The sequence below is a fragment of the Gorilla gorilla genome, chromosome 23 (assembly GCF_029281585.2).
Source record: "Gorilla gorilla gorilla isolate KB3781 chromosome 23, NHGRI_mGorGor1-v2.1_pri, whole genome shotgun sequence".
Classification (NCBI taxonomy): domain Eukaryota; kingdom Metazoa; phylum Chordata; class Mammalia; order Primates; family Hominidae; genus Gorilla; species Gorilla gorilla.
This window is the reverse complement of record NC_086018.1, coordinates 30,573,257-30,591,609: the sequence shown is the minus strand read 5'-3', so window position 1 is coordinate 30,591,609 and position 18,353 is coordinate 30,573,257. Positions and strand designations below refer to the sequence as shown.

The 18,353-nt window shown below is 47.9% G+C and overlaps 1 protein-coding gene across 8 annotated transcripts in view; it reads left to right on the top strand.

Moving 5' to 3' along the window:
• The window catches only part of SYN3 (synapsin III), a 553,389-nt gene that overhangs the window by 484,581 nt on the left and 50,455 nt on the right, over positions 1-18,353 (top strand). The gene's annotated exons all lie outside the window — the stretch shown is intronic.

The following is an 18,353-nucleotide window of genomic DNA, read 5'->3' as shown; positions in this document are numbered from 1 at the left end:
GTAATCCCAGCATTTTGAGGGGCCGAGGCGGGAGGATTGCCTGAGCTCAGGAGTTCGAGACCAGTCTGGGCAACATAGTGAAACCCCGTCTCTACTAAAATTAAAAAAAAAAAATTAGCCGGGTGTGGCAGCGGGCGCCCGTAATCCCAGCTACTCGGGAGGCTGAGGCAGGAGAATTGCTTGAACCTGGGAGGCGGAGGATGCAGTGAGCCGAGATCACACCACTGCACTCCAGCCTGGGCGACACAGCGAGACTGTCTCCCAAAAAAAAAAAAAAAAAAAAAAAAAATCCCTTCCTTCCCCTGTGAGTTTTCCTTTCCTTTTCCTTTCCAGTTGTACCACCAAAACAGAGTGACTTCCTCTCGGGGGCTTCTGTGTCCTCTTTCAAAACATGAGTGAACTGGGCCACTCAAAACTCTCCTTTTGCATGAAATCCTACAGGGAACTTGAAATCATGGATAAAAGTAGCATTAGATTAGCTGTAATTTTATTCAATAACTTTTCATTTACAACATGTATGATAGAGTCCATCAAGAGAACAATAAGGCCCTTTTGATGAACTCAGTCCTATATTAGCCTCAGCACCCAACTTCCCTTTCTATTTTGTGTCCTTGAATAGCATAGTGTTGACAAAATCACCAGTATTTTACCGGCTTTCTCTGCAATCTCCAAATAAACCAAGATGGAAGGAGAGGCCTTATTCTGAGGATTGCACCGGAAAAGGTCACCCAGGCAGCTCATGTATGTGGAACATTTGAGTGTCCTTTTTGGATGCTTTAAAGTCAAGCTTTTAAATATTTTATTTTAACAAAATGACAATCAAGCCATTTGTGCAACACGTCATATCCTTACCTGGAATACTGAAAACAGTCATAAACTGTCTTCCAGCCAGTGGTGTGCTGGCAAACTGGCTCTCTGGGGAAAACGGGGGGGAACCCTAATATGTTGTGTTTGCCAGTTTCTGGGGTATAAATATTTCCACCACAAATGATTTCAAACTAACAATGATCTAATAACTGGCTGACAAGATGTCTAAATATTTAACAATCACCTCTTATAAGCAAGTCTGAGCCAGCTCCGGGACACCATTGCTTCCAGCCCTTATCCATGGTTAGTGTTCTTGAGTCGAGCCCCCTTGAATGCTATCATCTGAAAACAAACACCCTCAGTGGCAACGCAAGGCCCTGATAACTTTGGCTGGAGCCAAGGAGGGCCAGTGAGAGTGAGATGGGGAACAGAGGAGTGGAAGACACGAGCTGGAGTTGCTGAAGTCCTGGGGCTGGTGTGTTGTCAGAAATGGCCAGAGAGCCAGATACAGTGGCTCCCATCTATAATTCTGACACTTTGGGAGACTGAGGCAGGAGGATCGCTTGAGCCCAGGGGGTCAAGGCTGCAGTGAGCTATCATTGCACCATTGTACTCCAGCCTGGGTGACAAAGTGAGATGCTGTGTCAGAAAGAAAAAAAGAGAGAGAGAAGAGAAGAGAAGGAAGGAAAGAGGAGAGAGAAAAAAGAAAGAAGGAAGGGAGGAAAGAGAAAGGGAGGGAGGAAGGAAGGAAGAAAAGGAGGAAGGGAGGGAAGGAGAAAGAAGGAAGGAAGGGAGGAAAGGAAGGAGGGAGGGAGGGAAGGAAGGGAAGGAGGGAAGGAAAGGCAGGAAGGAAGGGAGGGAGGGAAGGAGGGAAGGAAAGGCAGGAAGGAAGGGAGGGAGGGAAGGAGGGAGGGAGGGAGGAAAAGGGGAAGGAAGGAAGGAAATGAAGAAAAGGAGGTAAGGAAGAAGGGAAGGAAGGGGGGAAGGAAGAAGGGAAGGAAGGGGGAAGGAAGGAAGAGAAGGGAAGGGAAGGAAAAGAAGGAAGGGAGGGAGGAAGGGAGGGAAGGAAGGAAGGAAAGGAGGAGGGAAGGAAGGCAGGAAAGGAGGGAAGGAAGGAAGAAGGAAGGAAGGAAAGGAGGGAGGGAAGGAAGGAAGAAGGAAGGAAGAAAAGACAGGAGGGAGGGAAGGAAGGAAGGAAGGAAAGATGGGAGGGAGGGTGAAAGGGAAGTAAGGGAAGGAAGGAAGGAAGGGAGGGACGGAAGGAAGGGAAGGGGGTAAGGGAGGGAGGGAAGGAAGGAAGGAGGGAGGGAGGGAGGGAGGGGGGAAGGAAGGAAGGAAAGGAAGGAAGAAAGGAAGGAAGGAAGGAGCCGGAATCTGACTCCAGGGGCAGACATGGTAACTCCTTTTTAAGCCAAGCTCTCCCAAACCTACCTGTACTTTATACACCTCAGATCACGCCATAGCCTACCTTCCCCTTGAGAATCATACTTCAAGACCCAACTGAAGTACCTTCCCCGCTTAAAGCCTCCTCTGCTTGCCCAAGCATGATGCGATTCATGCCCTCCTGTGAGCGAGCTCTGGGCCTAGCATCTTACTGCACCATCTCACCATCTGCAGTTTCCTTTTCTGGGCTAGACCTTAAGGGCAGAAACCACAACTGGAGCGCCAACACCGAGCACACAGCCTGATACTCTCATTAGTTTACTCAACAAATACCAGTTAAACCCCTACCCAGTGCCAGGCAGTGTTCTGGGCACTGAGGATGCAGTGGTGAACAAAACAAAGCTGATGCCTTCATGAAGGGTTTGATTCTAGAAGACACTCAATAGATAAGACTCTCGGAGTCAGTCCCCTGCAGTCGCTGTTCTTAGGAAGGCTGGCAGAGAAGAACTTTCATTCATTTTATTTTAACCCTAGCTAGAACCACACATAAACAGTGCCACCTTTCATAGTCTTTTGGTTTTATTTTTTAATTATGACTTCGGGAGAAGGACTTGAAGGTGTATTAAGGTACCATCGCCATAGGTCAAGGGTTGTGGGAGGAGGTTGCTTGTTACGTATTTATCCACTATAACCCATTAATAGCTTAGGCTGGGTTGCTTCACAGGTTAGGAAGCCCTGGCCAAAATGATAGATGGAGTGAGCTTAACATGCCTGGAGATAGGATGAGCAAAAGGCCTGAGGCTTTGCCCCCTGGCGGCCAGGGTGCCATATAAATCCAAGCTCCTGGAATGGGTAGAGTGAGGCAGATCCTGACCTCCCAGAGCAACCCAGGGCCAGCCACTCCCGCTGCCCACTGGTTGTTCTGGGCACTGGGGATGGAAAGGAAGAAGACAAAGTCAAAGGAGGAGAGAAATGGAGAAGAAAGGAGGATGAGAAGGGGAGGGGGGATGCTCTGGGGAAGTTTGCTCCTTCTCAGACTTAAAACTCTAGGAGAGCCTGAAAGGCCTTCCCCAGACTGCCTCCTGTAGCACCAAAAGCCCTAAAGATGGAGTGGACTGTGGTCATGATTTAGGACACCCTACAGGTCACCCATTCTGTTAATTAGCCAACATTTTAGACACACACACACACACACAATTCCCTCTTGCTCTGCTTAAATATATTTTTAAATGGTGTTTTGTATCACTACCATAGATTATGAGTTTTATGGGCCAGATAATTTTTCCTAATACACCTTGAAATAAATATCTAACTGTTAAAATTATCCATGTTCATTTGTGTCCCCCCTAAATCATCCTGTGGGCCACCAGTGTCACGCATTGTGGGTCACTGGTAGAGAGAAGTCAGCATCCCAGTGCTGAGCAGGCTTGAAGCCAGTCTTGGTCTTTGGCTCATGGGTAAGTAACCCTATCCAAGCCACCTGCTCCTCCCTATGGGCCTCAGCTGCAAAATGAGAGGGTTGACCAGATGCCAACTCACGTCCCTTCACACTGAGATTCTAAGCTGTTTTTTCTATAAGGGTAGAGTTGCTAAATGCGGCATACTCAGAGCACACTTCTCAGCACCCCACCCTCTCCCTCCCTCCTGAGACTCCTCCCCCCACCCTACTACACCCCCTTTCCCTACTCCCAGATCTACCTGGGAGAGAAACCTGCACAGCTTCAACTCCAAAATTAAAATTCAATGTTTTAATCAGAAAACAAAAACCTCCAATTCTTCCTAACCTCAGCACAACGCTCTAGACCCTTTAACTTTGGTAAAGTGAGTCACATCCCCATCTGCATAAAAAAATCTTTACTGCTTTTGGGAAATGTTTACAATGACCTTTAATATCCCAGTATTTCACAAGGGAGCCAGACAGACAAGGAGTCTAGCCATCCCCTGGCGGGACCCCATGCTCAGCATCCTCCTCCACTGTCTGTCTTTTGGATATAGACAAACCCCTCCCAAGTCCTGCAGGACAGTCAGCAGGCTTTCCAGTCCTCCCTAAAAGGCAGTGTGTGTGGAGGGAGGTTGGTTAAATACCGTGTTTAATCGACCTCGGAAGCTATGCATGAGCAAGATAAGTCCAGCCATTGTGGCACCTAACACACCCGCAGCGTGGCCCGTACTAAAAACACTTTACAGAGGACTGGGAGAGGGGTGTCCATGCCCAGAAAACGTAAGCCATCGGGGCCAGAAAAATGAGGACAATAGCTTTAATGCTATTAATGTATCCTGGACTTTACAAAATCTCTAGATACCTTTTTGATAAAGGTGCTTACGGTTAATGACAAACAGCTAACATTCGTTGCTTTGTGCCTGGCACTGTTCAAATCATTGGGCCAGTTTACTTCTAAATCTTCACAGTAATTCTGTGAAGCAGGTACTATTACAAACCCCATTTTACGGATGAGAAAATTAAGGTTTAGAGAAGTTAAGAAATGTGCCAAGGTCACATAGTTAGGAAGTAGTAAAGCCTGACTCCCAAACGATGCTCAAAGCCATACCTTCCATTTGTGAAGTATTTTGTATTTTTAAAACTCTTATGCATGCAATAATAACCATCACCTAGAAGAAATAGATAGATTATATATATAGAGAGAGAGAGAGAGAGAGAGATTGATTGATTTTAGATAGATGATAGATAGATTTTAGATACAGATAGATTTTAGATCAATTGATAGATTTTAGATAGATAGAGAAGATAGATAGATAGATAGATAGATAGATAGATAGATAGATAGATAGATAGATAGATAGATTTTGGATGGAGATAGATAGATAGATACATAGATAGAGATAGATAGATAGATAGATAGATAGATAGATAGATTTTAGATAGATAGGTATAGATGGATAGATAGATTTTGGATGGATAGAGATAGATAGATAGATAGATAGATAGATAGATAGATAGATAGATAGATAGATTTTAGATAGATAAGTGTAGATAGATAGATAGATAGATTTTGGATGGATAGAGATAGATAGACAGATAAATAGATAGATAGAAAGAAAGAAAGAGTTAGGTAGAAAGAATTTCTAACCCTCCCAACTCTCTGAGGGTGAGTATAAATATTATCATCTCCATTTTACACATGAGGAAATTGAACCCCAGAAAGACTTAAGAACTCATTCCAAATCATGGCATTTGTAAGTCCCTAAGCTAGGATGTGAATCTAGACCATCCTGACCCCGTCATCTATATACTTGCATTGTGCTGCCTGCAAAATTTCTTCTGATTTCTCTAACAACTTTGTGACTTGCATGGGAAGAATGTGTGTCATAGTGCAACCTAAACACCCATCAAATGGAATTCTACAAACCCAGCCTGATTGATTAGCTTCAGGAGGCCCATCAGTATTCAGGCAATACAAAGTAATACATCCCCTAGGACACTCTCCGGTTGTGTCTTTCACAGTCTTTGCAAACTAGCTATTTTCTACCAATTTGTTAACAACCTAGCTAGCTAGGTATCCACCTATCTGTCTGCTATAGATATGTTAAAATATGTTATATGCTAAAATCCTACCCCCCAAGGTGATGGAATTAGGAGGTGGAGCCTCCGGGAGGTCATGAGGGCAGATCCCTGAGGAATGGGATTAGTGTCTTTCTAAAATAGGTCCTGGGAGCTTGTTTGTCCCTTCCATCCTGTGAGGTTACAGGAATAAATCAGGGCCTCACCAGACACTGAATCCACCTTGACCTTGGACTTCCCAGCCTCCAGAACAGTGAGAAATACGTTTCTGTCCTTTATAAGCCACCCAGTTGATGGTATTTTGTTAGAGCAACCCCAATGGACCCAAGACACTATCTGCTTATTTGTTTTCCATTTCCCTGACTAGAATATACCTGTCTTATTTATGACTGTATTCCCAATGCCTAGCACAGTACCCTCAATAAATATTTGTAGACTAAATACAAAGCCCTGTGGAAGTCCAGAGGAGGAAAGAGAAATTCCTAGGAGCTGGAGGAGGAACTGAGTTTTAGGGTTTTGAGGAATGAGTAGGAATTAGGTAGAGGAGCAAGGAGAGCATTCCAGGAAGGAAACAAGAGCAAAGGTACAGGGAGCCCAGGCTGGTGTCATTCAGGACCTCCCAGAGGCACAGGTCTCCACAGCAGCTAGGAGCAAAGGTCTGGCTGTGCTTTTGCCTGTCAACTCCAGGAAGATTCTAACAGCCTTGCCTGTCCCGTGAGGAGCTTTAATCATCCAGAGGACTTTATGCAGCTGTGACCGTCCGGTCCCTTCTGGAACTGGGGATCATCCTCATTAGCAAGCTTCCCCCTCCAAACAACACTGATGCATAAAATGGCCATGGCTCTGGCCCAAACCAGGGTTGGCAAGAGAAGGAGGAGGGAGGCAGGGAACCTATATCCGCAAGGAGTTCAATAAACCTCCTCTTCCTGGGGTTTCATCAGCTTGGGAGTATAGAAAAGTAAAAACAGCAGACTCTGGGCCCAGACAATCTTCCCACTTCCTGGCTGTGTGACCTCGGGCTGGTCACGTGCTGCCTCTGAGGCTCGTCAGCCCCATCTGGGGATATGTGGATGATAATCCCTACTTCCATGACTTCAAGATTAGTATCCACTGTCCAAAGTAGCCACCCTCTCCCCGACCACACAGTAGACCATGCCAGCTCCACATGTGAAATGTATCAGTCCATCCCAATTTTTTAGCTAATGTTCTGAGGCCCAATACATAACCCTTTTCTTCCCCTTCCATATTAAGGACCAATTGAGAATTTGCAGAAAACCATTGCCATAAGCTCCATGGAGGCGGGAATCTTAATCTCTTTTGGCTCTGTGTTCTATTTCCACCACCTAGCAGAGTACCTGGCATACAGCAGTCCCTTAATACATTTTTGGTGAAGGAAGGACGGAAGGAGAGAAGGGAGGGAGGGAGGGAGGGAGGGAGGGAGGGAGGGAGGGAGGGAGGATCTCCGTCATCGTTCTATTGCACCTGCCCTAGAACACTCAACCTTGAATCAATCCACCGATGGGCCTTCTCCTTTCCTAAACTGACACTGCTGAGCACAGTTGGAGAAAACCTCATCACTGATCTCATGCTCCTACTACAAATGCCTCATCTCCAACCCCAGCAGGGCCCTAGTGGGTCCTGGTGAAGCTTTTACATCTCCCTAGTCAGTTACCTTTCCCAGTCTCACTGTGGCATTTCCAGAACTTTGCTGCTGTCTTCAAGCCCCACGTCCTTCCGATCAAAGAAGAGAATCCACTCCCCTGTATCAAAGTTCATCTTCCTGCACCTCTGCCTGCCCCCACACCTTCTTTCCCATCTCAGTGGAGTCTTTTCTCCTTTGTAGATTTCATTTTACCTCTGAGTTCTGGCTCTCATTTCCATCATAGCCTCTAGGACTTGGCTACCTGTCCGTTTCTTCTCACTCCTGGCGCTCAGTGTTGCTTTCTGAAGGGCATCTTTCAACACTAAAGAATGTTCAAGTCTCAATTTAGATTTGAAAAGAATAAATAAGTCTTTGCTGAGCACTTGTACCCCTTTACCTACCTTCTCAGCCAAGTTTCTTAAAAAGGAGCCTGTAGTTGTCTCCATTCTCTCCAGCTCCCTAAATCAGCTCCCACCACTCCACAAAGTTTGGTCTGGCAAAGATAATTCATGACCTCCAAATAGAAAATCCTGATAAAGTCTTCAGCCCCTTGTTTTGCTTGCTCTCCTCCGGGTTGTGTCACTGTTGTACCCATCTCTTAACACACAAACTTTACGTCACCTTCAGGGACACCATGCTGGCTGCCTTTCCTCCTTTGTCTCCAGCCAGGCTTTCCCAGGCTCCTTTGCAAGCTCCTCTTCCACCCTTCCCTTGAGCGTCCATGTGCCCTATGGTTCTGACCTTGCCCCCTCTCTCTTTCTCACTGTCCACAGATCCCTCCATCTTGCACTGTCCAATTCGGTAGCCATCAGCCACGTGCACCTACTGAGTGCTTGAGACATGCCTCTATTGAGATAGGCTGAGTATAAAATACACACCCAATTCCAAGACTAGAGTTACAAAAAAGAGAACATAAAATATCTCAGTCATAATTTTTACATAGATTACACATTGAAATGAGAACTTTTTTTATATTGGGTTAAACAAAATACCCTGGCCAGGTGCAGTGGCTCACACCTGTAATCCCAGTGCTTTGGGAGGCCCAAGCAGGAGGATCACTTTAGGTTAGGAGATTGAGACCAGCCTCAGCAACATAGCAAGACCCCATCTCTAAAAAAATAAAATAGGCTGGGCGCGGTGGCTTATGCCTGTAATCCTAGCACTTTGGGAGGCCGAGGTGGGCAGATCACCAGGTCAGGAGTTCGAGACCATCCTGGTTAACATGATGAAACCCTGTCTCCACTAGAAATACAAAAAATTAGCTGGGCGTGGTGGTGGGTGCCTGTAGTCGCAGCTACTCGGGGGGGCTGAGGCAAGAGAATGGCGTGAACCTGGGAGGCGGAGCTTGCGGTGAGCCGAGATGGTGCCACTGCACTCCAGCCTGGGGGACAGAGCGAGTAAAAAAAAAAATTAAATAAATAAATAAATATATAATAAAATTAAATTAAATTAAAAATTAGCCAGGCATGGTGGTGCATGCCTGTAGTCCTAGCTACTCGGGAGGCTGTAGCAGGAGGATTACTTGAGCCCAGGAGTTCCAGGCTGCAGTGAGCTAGGATCGCACCACTGAATTCCAGCCTGGGCACAGGGCATGACTCAGTCTCCTATATATACTTATATATTTATATATATTTTATGTATGTATTTATATATTTTTATATATGTATATATGTAAACTAGCTATTTTATATGTATATGTGTGTGTATATATATGTACATACATACATACACTATTAAAATTATGTTCACCTATTTCTTTTTACTTTTTTTAATGTGGCTAATAGAAAACTTGTAATTATACATGTGACTCTCACTAGAGTTCCAGAGACAGCAATGCTTTAGACAATCCCATCCACTCCCATGGTTTCACCTGCATCATTGTGTCACCCAAAGCAACTCAGCATAGTGATAAGCAGTGTGGTCCAGGAGCACTGTTTAGGTGCAGTCCAAGAACACTGTTTGGGTGCAGCCCAGGAGCACTGTTTGGGTGCAGTCTGGGAGCACTGTTTGGGTGCAGTCCAGGATCACTGTTTGGGTGCAATCCGGGAGCACTGTTTGGGTGTAATCCAGGAGCACTGTTTGGGTGTAGTCCGGGAGCACTGTTTGGGTGCAGTCCGGGAGCACTCTTTGGGTGTAATCCAGGAGCACCATTTGGGTGTAGTCCGGGAGCACTGTTTGGGTACAATCCGGGAGGACTATTTGGGTGCAGTCCAGGAGCACTATTTGGGTGCAGTCCAGGAGCACTGTTTGGGTACAATGCGGGAGCACTGTTTGGGTGCAGCCCAGGAGCACTGTTTGGGTGCGGTCCGGGAGCACTGTTTGGGTGCAGTCCAGGAGCACTGTTTGGGTGCTGTCTGGGAGTACTGCTTGGGTGTAGTCCAGGAGCACTGTTTGGGTGCAGTCCGGGATCACTGTTTGGGTGCAATCCGGGAGCACTGTTTGGGTGTAATCCAGGAGCACTGTTTGGGTATAGTCCGGGAGCACTGTTTGGGTGCAGTCCGGGAGCACTCTTTGGGTGTAATCCAGGAGCACCATTTGGGTGTAGTCCGGGAGCACTGTTTGGGTACAATCCGGGAGGACTATTTGGGTGCAGTCCAGGAGCACTATTTGGGTGCAGTCCAGGAGCACTGTTTGGGTACAATGCGGGAGCACTGTTTGGGTGCAGCCCAGGAGCACTGTTTGGGTGCGGTCTGGGAGCACTGTTTGAGTGCAGTCCGGGAGCACTGTTTGGGTGCAGTCCAGGAGCACTGTTTGGGTGCTGTCTGGGAGTACTGCTTGGGTGTAGTCCAGGAGCACTGTTTGGGTGCAGTCCGGGATCACTGTTTGGGTGCAATCCGGGAGCACTGTTTGGGTGTAATCCGGGAGCACTGTTTGGGTGTAGTCCGGGAGCACTGTTTGGGTGCAGTCCGGGAGCACTCTTTGGGTGTAATCCAGGAGCACCATTTGGGTGTAGTCCGGGAGCACTGTTTGGGTACAATCCGGGAGGACTATTTGGGTGCAGTCCAGGAGCACTATTTGGGTGCAGTCCAGGAGCACTGTTTGGGTACAATGCGGGAGCACTGTTTGGGTGCAGCCCAGGAGCACTGTTTGGGTGCGGTCCGGGAGCACTCTTTGGGTGCAGTCCGGGAGCACTGTTTGTGTACAGTCCAGGAGCACTGTTTGGGTGCTGTCTGGGAGTACTGCTTGGGTGTAGTCCAGGAGCACTGTTTGGGTGCAGTCTGGGAGCATTGTTTGTGTACAGTCCGGGAGCACTGTTTGGGTGCATTCTGGGAGTACTGCTAGGGTGTAGTCCGGGAGCACTATTTGGGTGCAGTCTGGGAGCACTGTTTGTGTACAGTCCGAGAGCATTGTTTGGGTGCAGTCTGGGAGTACTGCTTGTGTTTGAATCACAGCTCTGTCATTTACTAGCTGTGTGACCTTGGGAAAGTTACTTAGAACAATGCCTGGCATATGAAAAGCATTCAATAAAGGCTGGCCATGGTTACAGAGAAGCAGCCTTGGTTTATGGCTGGGAGCTGCGAAGCCAGATTCCCAGTAGGAATCCTTCTCCCTTGCTCACCAGCTATGTGACCTGGAAGAAGTGACTCAACCCTCCTGGGGCCTCTTCATCTGTAGCAGGGCAGGACTACCAGTATGAAGGACATGTAGTCATGGCCGGCAAATGGTTCTATCATTTGGCTCCCCTTTGGGCCCTCACAGCCACTCCATGATTGAGTCCTGTGTTCCCAGCTCAGGCATGCGTTGCATTTTCCTGCCTCCCTGCTCTTGGTGTCTCAGGTCAGCTCTGCACCACTTCTGCTCTAAACTGCAACAATCACTGCCTAAGGATTGCGTGCCCCCCCAGCTGGCCCCTCCCATCCATTTGCCAGGGTCCTAAAACCCAGAACTGGCTACCTCACTTCCTCTGCTTGAAACCCAACAGGGGCCGGGTGCGGTGGCTCATGCCTGTAATCCCAGCACTTTGGGAGGCCGAGGGAGGCAGATCACCTGAGGTCAGGAGTTCGAGACCATCCTGACCAACATGGAGAAACCCCATCTCTACTAAAAATACAAAATTAGCCAGGCATGGTGGTGCATGCCTGTAATCCCAGCTACTCAGGAAGCTGAGGCAGAAGAATCGCTTAAACCTGGGAGGCGGAGGTTGCAGTGAGCTGAGATCGAGCCATTGTACTCCAGCCTGGGTGACAGAGTGAGACTCTGTCTCCAAGCAAAAAAACTAGCAGGACTCCAGGTTGTCCAAGGGGAAAGCCTACAGGATCCACCCTGATCCATCAACTTTTCCAGGGTCCTCTCGGCACATGCCTCCTCACACCAACTGCTCCAGCCACACCCAACCACTCTCCAATCCCAGAACATGCCAGGCTGTTCCATGTTCTCTGGCTTTTCCCTCCATTTTATCTTCCACGAGTGTCCTACACCTGTGTCAGCCTCATCAAGACCAAACTCAGCTCAAGTTCAAGAGTTTCCTGAACTTCTCCCCAACACCTTCAGTTGACATGACCCTCCCTACTTTGCATCCACACTGTGCTTATGCAGAATTCTGGGGCCCCATCTGTGATCTGCTGGTGTACTTAACTTTGACATGTCTCATTGCCCTTACAGGCTGTGATCTTCATAGGATTATTCATAATAATCATGATGAATGTATTGAGCACATGCTACATGCCAGGCCCTGCCTGGAGAACTTCCCATGAGTTAATTTACTTAAACCTCTTACCTATAGTGCCTCTAAGCTGGATACTAATAATCAGTGTACAGTTGAAGGAGTGGGAACACAATGAGGTTATGGCAATCGGTGAGTCAGAACTGAAAGCCACATGCTCTGACTCCAGAGGCCACTCTCTTAACCTTGATTTACTTTTATACCCTATGCTTGCATGGTCGAAATTTGAATCTGAGAGTTGAGAGAGGGAAAGTTACTTGCCCAAGGTCACCCAGTGAGGTCTCTTCCCAGCTGGAACTGGAGTTCAGGCCCCCTGGCTCTTCTTTCCCTTGTCCTGGTTGGTCCTGTGTCCTTCCCATGAAAGCCTGGGCTGATGCCCCCCAACAATAGAAAGGAAGGACCCTGGGCCAATCACCTGCAGACATGGCCCGAAGCAATGAAATGTCCATATAAGATTGAAATAATAAGCAGGGCTTAGGCCAAGCATCTGCTTTGTTTGCTTGGCTTGGTCTGTTTTCGTTACAGACAATCTGGAATCTCGCCTGGGAGGCACTGATGCTTCCTTTATTCTCCTGTTGGGCAGAAAACGGAGTAGGGTGGAGCGGCTTAGTGAGGAAGTGCTGACAGGGGGCAGAGCCGGTCAAGTCCACTGTCGGGCACTCCCCGTGAAAGACCAGATTGTGGGGAGTATTAGGCAGAGACCAGGGAGAGAGGAGCTCTCTGTCAGGGCCGGTCACTGCGGGGCAATCATTTCACGGGTGAGCAGTGTCCCTCCAAGCCAACCCAGATGGTTCCTTGACTAAAGGTCAAGTTCTCAGACCCTGAAGAGGAAATTTACCAAGGATCACTTTGAGCAAGGGAAAAGCAAACCTTAATGAGCTCTGGAGGAGCCCGCTGCCCTGTCCTCAGCCTGACAAAGCCAAGGGGTCATGCAATGAAGGTGGGAAAGGGCAGGAGGAAGGTTCCAGTCGGCTGGAGACGTTTCGGCAACTTTTATAAAACCACCAGTAATGGTGCTATTTGTTATCCACTGTGCAAAGTCTCATGACGAACCACTGAATATGTGCCTTTCAGAATTAAGTATTGGGGGGGATGTTATCTCTTCGACAGAACCGGGGTGCTTCTTTTTGTCAGATAACAGAATCATTGGATCTCGGATTGGAAGAAGAATTCAACCCACCTCATGCTTGGCTTCACTCCTTCAATATGCTCTTCCAACCAGTCAGCCACGTTGCAGGTTTATACTGGGGTGTCGTAAGAGGAAGGAATTTGCAAAATCAAATATATCACCTAGTAGAAATCAAGATGTGGAGGAATGTGGCTTTGCTGTGCAGGCAAACGGGCTCCTCAGGACTGAACCCCAGAATGAGACAGATTTGCCTCCCCCAAGCCTTGGAGGCAGCGTTGGGCCTCTACAGGCTTCCCCACGTAGGAGCCTGGCCTGCAAACTCTCCAGTCAGAAGCAGAGTAGATTCCGTGCTCTTCGTGGGAAACGGAAAGAAGAGAAGAACGGACTGGTCCACACTTGCCCCATTTCTCCTTCAAACTCTCTGATCAGAATGTCACCTGCTCCGGGGACGGGTGAGTGGCAGGCAGCTGACAGGCCAGGGATGTTGTTCCCTCCACATGGAAGGAAACTGCCAGAGTTTGGAAATAAGAGATGCCCCCAGTATCATTCCCCCAACTGAAAGGTCCTCTGCTGCTGAAGAAAACCAGCCAGGACCCCCCAAGTCCCCCCCCCAAGTCCCTCCAGAGTGACAAATTCTGGAGACTAGAGCCTCAGCAAAAATACCTTCTCTGCAGACACACCCATAGGCAAGTCAAGCAGGTTTGGGCAGCCAGAAGCCAGTGAAGGCACCTACCCTGTATCAAGATTATTTTGGCTGTAAATACTAGAAAATTCCAGTTCAAACTGGCCTAAACACCATGAAGTCCTGGTGATGAGTGTCTCAGTGAAGTCACCGATGCCCTAGGCTCTATCTGTCTCTGCCTGCTGGCCTCAGGGGCAACTTCCTTCTTGAGCGAGTTCCCCTGACCTACGCTGGCCGCAGGTGACATTCTGGGCTTCAGGGGTCTCTGTTCCCACCCACTAGGAGCAGGAAAAACCTGGAGGGAGACTTTCTCTGTCGTCTGATTGGGGCTGTCCACAAGGACTCTGATCGTGAGCATGACTGCTCCTCCACAGGCTTTCCCATTTGTGGGTGGGCTGAGGGGGGGAAAGCCAGGATCCACCTTCAAAATGCTCCAGCCAAAGCCCTTGGAATCATCCTCCACTCCTGCATTTCTTTCACACCCCACATCCTACCCATCAGCAAATCCTTTCAGCTCTACTTTTAAAATATTTCTAGAATGTACCACCCTCGTTCAAGCCACTGTCCCTTCTCATGGGGATTCTATGATGAAAGTGGGCTTCCAACAGGTCCCTTGCTTTTCAGTCCTTGCTTTAGTCTCACAACAAAGCGAACCTTTCAAGCCATAAGTCAGATCATGTGATCCCCCTTGCTTGAAACCCTCCGTGGCTCCTCATGCCATTTGCAGTAAAAACGAAAGTCGTTGCGGTGGCTCTGAGACCCTACATGACCCTTCCCCATCTTTCTGACCTGCAGCCCACCTCTCAGCCCTCCCTCCACTCCGCTGCTTCCACATCGGCCTCTTCTCCAAGCACACACGTCAATGTCGCACCTCAGGCCTTGGCTCTTGCTATTGTCTGCCTGGCATCCACAGGATAGGCCTGTGACTTGTTTCTGCACTTCCTTTGGGTCTTTACTCGACGACGTCTTATTAGGGAGAACTCCAGCTGCTCTATGAGAAATAGTGTCCCAAGTCTGACCCCCCAATCATCCCTACCCCACTTTATGTAATTTATTTTCCCCATACTGTTAGCAGTGGAACCTTCAGCAACCTCCATTCTTGCCTTAAATTCGACCAAGAGGCCTAAGGCAGAGGGAAAGAAGGAGGCAGGCTTTAGAGCAGGAGTGAAACTGTATTTAAAAGCTTTAGAGCAGGAATGAAACGAAGTAAAGTACACTTGGAAGAGGGCCAGTCGGGCAACTTGAGAGATCAAGTGCACAGTTTGACCTTTGACTTGGGGTTGCTTCCGGGGTCTTGCATTCCTTCTCCCCTGATTCTTCCCTTGGGGTGGGCTGTCTGCATATGCAGTGGCCTGCCAGCACTTGGGAGGGGCTGCAGGCACAGTGTGTTTACTGAAGTTGTGCGCATGCTCACTGGAGGCGTTTTTGCCCTTCCCAGTCACGTGTTCCTAGAAGAAGGTCATATACCAGTTACATACACTCCGCCATTTTGCCTCTTAGTGCACAGGCTTGAGCCCACTCACCCAACTCCTGAGATCTAATCAGGAAGCTGCTGATCACCAGTTTAAGGTCTTTTCTTTTTTTCTTTTTTCTTTTTTTTTTTTTTTTCGTTGAGACGGAGTCTCGCTCTGTCTCCCAGGCTGGAGGGCAGTGGCGCGATCTGGGCACACTGCAAGCTCCGCCTCCCAGGTTCACACCATTCTCCTGCCTCAGCCTCTAGAGTAGCTGGGACTACAGGCGCCACCCACCGCCACGCCCGGCTAATTTTTTTGTATTTTTTTAGTAGAGATGGGGTTTCACCGTGTTAGCCAGGATGGTCTCGATCTGACCTCGTGATCCGCCCGTCTCGGCCTCCCAAAGTTCTGGGATTACAGGCGTGAGCCACCGCGCCTGGCCAAGGTTTTTTTCTATCCATTAGGAGACTGCCTTTCTCTGGTGCCAGCTGCAACCAATTATTATTTTAGCGAGACAATTAAAAACTGCCTGACCATCACCTGAAAGTCGCCTGACATTTCTGGTGGATGGGGAAGAGCCCTCTTGGCCCTCCTCATGTCTGCCTGACTAGCTACTCTAACAGTAGCACTCATCTCTCATCTCCACCTAATATGTCATATATCTATTTGTTTATCTTCCCACCCAACCCTGCCATTGTCTCCTTGGTGTCTACAACAGTGTGTGGCTTGTAGTAGGGGCTCAATAAATATTAACTGAATGAATGTCTGGGCTTTAGAGTCAGACGGACGTAGTTGAAATCTCAGCTTTTCTGTTCCAGCTGTGAGTCCTGCAGCCAATGACATAACCTTGCTGGGCCGCAGTTGTTCATGTATGAAATGGGAATAGTAGTACTTACCTCACAGGATTGTTATGAAGACTAAATGAATACTGTATATAGTGCATAGAATAGCACCAAGCACATAGAAAGCACTCGTTAGAGGTAGCTGTCACTGTCCATCATTTTTGTTATTACAATCACTGTCATCATTATTTATTCACAGGCTGAGTCACATGGTCCCAGACCAGTGCCCCACCCCAGCCTCCCCAGCCTCTTCTCTCCAGTCAGAGGTGGGGCGGGTGACTCAGGTGGTGGCAGCCTGCCCTGTGAGTCAGCCCAGAGCCCCGGCCATGTTAGGGTCCCCTGGCACAGTCTGCCTTGGCTAAGGGGCCCTTGGGTTGAGTCATCAGAGCCATGATTCCAGCGGGGGATACCTTGGCAATAGAGTTTGGCTGGTACAGCTTGCCCTCCCGGGTCCTTCCAGGAAGAGACTAGGCACCTGCCCCATGGCACTCTCAAAACCTGCACTTTGCCAGCTCAAGCCCATCTGTCACTGGAGCTTGCAGAAGACCCAGATGAGGGGAAGTGGGGAAGGGAAAAGATAGGAAAGAGAAAAGATAGGAAAAGGGAAAAGTTGCCTCCATCGTCTGCATTCAAACCAGGGCAAGATCATGGACAGATCATGGGGTTCTGAATTCTCCAGGACCAGATTCATATCCTCATTCCTCCACTTACTAGCTGGGTGCTTTCAGGCAAGTTCTTCGAATCTCTGAGCCTCATCCCTGAAATGGGAGGAAAAACATCTCCCTCCCAAGATTGCCGAGAGGCTCTACTGAGTGGACATACACTGTCTTCATGTCCTTAATCCTTCACAAAGCCTTCTCAGCTATATCCTACAGGGTTTCTGAGCTTCAGTAACATTGTAAAGAGGAAGGAGGAATTACCTTTCTCCTAATTTTCCTCCTGACTCCTCATTCCCTCACTTGCTCCAGGAAGGAGAGGGGCCAATCTAATCCTTCTTTCTTTTTTTCATTCAACAGCTATTTATTAAGCACCTACTATGTGCTAGGTGCTGTGCTAAGCCCTGGGTAGAGAAGTCATAGTCTAGTGGAATAGGCAGACAATGCAAAAGCAAGCAAATAAATACACAGTTACAAACTCAACTTGGTACTTCTTGGTGAGAAGAAGAGATTGTTAAAAGAGAGAAAAACACAGTAGAACTATCAGAGAAAAAACTTCTGACCTGGTGACACTTACACAAAACATATGAAAAAGTGACAACAAGCCAGCCAGGCACAGAACAATGGAGAAGAACTTTCCGGGTACAGAGAACAGCAGATGCAAAAGCCCAAAGGCAGGAAAGAGTTTGGGTTGTTTAGGAAGTGCCAGACCAGTAAGTTGGAGTGTCACGGGCAAGGGCAGAGTGGCATGTGACGAGGCTGGGAAAGGCACCGGGTGAACATGAGGCTCCCCTCCCAATTCCCCTCTTCTTAGGATCACAGCCTTGCGTTGCCTATTTCTGCTGCCTAGAAACAGTTGGCTCATAAATTATTTCCAGTTTTATAGTTGTTTACAGAGACAGGGCTTGTCTGGATACGTCATGGCCAGAGGCTCATCCAGTTGTTTTGAAGATTAAGTGAGATAATACATGTAAACTGTGCAGTACAGTTGCTGGCACATAGTTAATGCCCAGTAAAAAGCAGGAAAGATGTCTTGAAAGAATGAGTGTGAAAATGAGATAAAGCCCCATGCCAACACCCACTGTGAATTGTTATTTTGCAGGTTAATCTCCATAATCATTACAAAGAAAATTCAGGTGGACTCCATCCCCTCACTGGGGAAGACTTCTGCACCCATCCCCCTTCCCCTTGTGAATCAGGGCCCCTCAGCCGCATGCCCTTTGTGGTGTTGGTCACCCTCTATAGAATTATCTGTTCATGTATCTGCCTCTCCCATGGACTGTGAACTCCTTCATGATAGGAATGGTACCTTAATAATCTTTTTAATACACCGTTTGAGCAACATTTTCTTTTCAGATATGTTTAAGGACTATTCTAAATAGCGAGCTTACTCTCACTAACTAATCCACCTTTGTATGCATTAAGAACATGGTCCTGATGCATCTATCTTGAACAGAGTTTATACCGTCTTAAAAAGCGTGATATCCTTTTAATTTTCCTAAAGTTTGGACTTTTTTGAAGTATAGATTGACTAGGCTGGGTGCAGTGACTCACACCTGTAATCCCAATACTTTA